Raw genomic sequence first — 2116 nt, 5'->3', positions numbered from 1 at the left:
AACCCCCAGTGTGATCGTATGTGGGGGTGAGGCATTTGGGGAGGTAATTAGGTTCAGATGAAGTCATGAGGGTGGGGCCTCATGATGGGATTAGTGCCCTTCTAAGAAGAGACACTGGAAAGCTTGCTCTCCCTCTCCTGCTGTGTACAAAGAAGAGGTCAGGCGGCACCCAGCAAAATGGTGGCAGTCTGCAAGCCAGGAGACTTCTCATCAGAACCTGGCAATGCTGGGCACCCTGATCATGGAGAAAACAAATCTGCGTTGTTTGAGCCACCTAGTCTATGGTTTGTTACACCAAACCATGCAGACTAAGACAAGTACCTTTCTCACAGTGGTGCTGTGAGGATTAAATGGGTTATATACAAAGTGCTTACAGAGGTGCTGGTACATAGCAAAATATAAGCATCCATTGCTATTACCATTTGCCATGGGCCATGGAATGGTCCTGGGTAACTGGAACAAAGGTGAGGTTTATGTCTTTATCTCGTCCCCATGTTTCCCACTCCCATTTCCTGGAAACTTTATTCATTCATAAAATCAATCGTGCATCCTTCCAGCCAACATTTGCTAAGGGTTCACTTTGTTACAGGCCCAAGAGCTCCATTCACTCATTTGGCAGACATTTCCAGAGGCCTCGGAGGTTAACCAGGCCTGGACCCTGCTCCCAAGGTGCTGCTCCCAGATAAGCATCCTTTGATGGAGCTGGGAGAACCCCATGGAGGCTGCCCAATCTTGCAGCATTTGAGGGACTCCCCGAAGGAAGAGACACTTGTTCTAAGCCATGAGGACAAGTGGGACTTATCTGGACAAAAGCAGTCAAAAGGAGCACTCCAGGCAGAAGGAAAGGAGTGGGCAAAGCCAAGGAAGGGAGCAGGACATATGTGACCTACCCGGGCCCACAGACCCCAATACTCCGGCGGTCCCTGAGCCCACACAAGAAGCCCCAGCAGGGTCCTGGTGGGCAGCAGGCCCTTTTCTCACATGCCCCCACCCCTCCAGCCTGGGGCAGTGGTCATGACTGCTTCTGTTACAGCCCACTTGGGTGGGACCTTCATAGGATATCGGGGCTTAAGGCTGTCACCACACGGCACATTTTCACCAGGTTCCCCATGCAGCCAGGGAGAACGATGTGGAGTCAGGCCCTTGAGGGGGGTCACCGGGCCATCAGCAGACTCTTCTGGACAACCCACACCTCCAAGCAGCCTCTGTCAGCCCGGGAGCTTCTCAAAGCTTCCCGGGATGGATTCCTTCCAGAATGACTGGTGCTGGGCACTGGGGATGCAGGGAGGGAACTGGGTGGTGGCAGGGGTGTGGGAGCAGTGGGGAGAGTCAGGTTTTTGAGGGCATTCCCGGGTCTGTCTCTGGGGTACAGCAGACCCCTCCACACCAGAGATAGGGGAGGGCAACAAGGCCCCAAAGGCCAACAGCAGAGATGGGCTTAGACAGATGCAGGAGGAGAAGGTCCAACATTTCTAGGGGAGAGTTCCTTTTACCTGACATGGCCTCTTCCCCACAGTCTTGCAACGTAGCTGTGCCCAATTTATAAATAATGGATTGCTTGTCCAAAGTGCCTGGAACCTTTCTGAGCTCATTAAATGTCTGTTGACTGAATGGAGCGGGAGCTGGGATTTGAACACGCTCCTGCCTGGCTGGGAACAAGGACAGTAGGCAGCATGGCTATGTGTGGGGTGGGACAGGAGGGACTTAGAGAGAAGCCCTGGGCCCAGAAGGCACATGACTGACGCTAGACACCACTCTTCCTTCCTGCATGCCAGCAAGGAGCAGCATAGGGGCCACTCGGACTCAGGAGCCAAGATGGCCTTGGGGTGACATAGGGTTTCAATTAGCAATAATCGCGCCTCGGATAAATCTCGTTGGCTACGATACTGCCACTGCGCAAAGCTTTAGGGTGACATAGGGGCCTCCAGGTGCAGCAGAAAGATGAGACAGACGCAAGTGCGCCCTTCACCCCCTCATGCTATTTAACACTTAAACCTTGGACGAAGGTTGTAGCCTCTCCAAGGCTCAGTTTCCCCATCTGTAAATTAATAGCACTTATCCCCCTATGGGGATGTTGGAGTTTTAACTTTCTTTTTTTTTTTTTTTTTTAAGTAGG

General features: G+C 52.5%; 1 pseudogene; it reads right to left on the bottom strand.

Annotated features, from left to right (window-relative positions):
- Positions 1–1817: 1817 nt before the first annotated feature.
- On the bottom strand, positions 1818–1904 carry LOC118012689 (annotated as a pseudogene).
- Between the last annotated feature and the right edge of the window lie 212 nt (positions 1905–2116).

This window comes from Mirounga leonina, unplaced genomic scaffold (genome assembly GCF_011800145.1).
Source record: "Mirounga leonina isolate KUSES-001 unplaced genomic scaffold, KU_Mleo_1.0 Mir_151, whole genome shotgun sequence".
Classification (NCBI taxonomy): domain Eukaryota; kingdom Metazoa; phylum Chordata; class Mammalia; order Carnivora; family Phocidae; genus Mirounga; species Mirounga leonina.
Note: the sequence above shows the minus strand (reverse complement) of the source record. Positions and strands in the feature narration are given on the sequence as shown.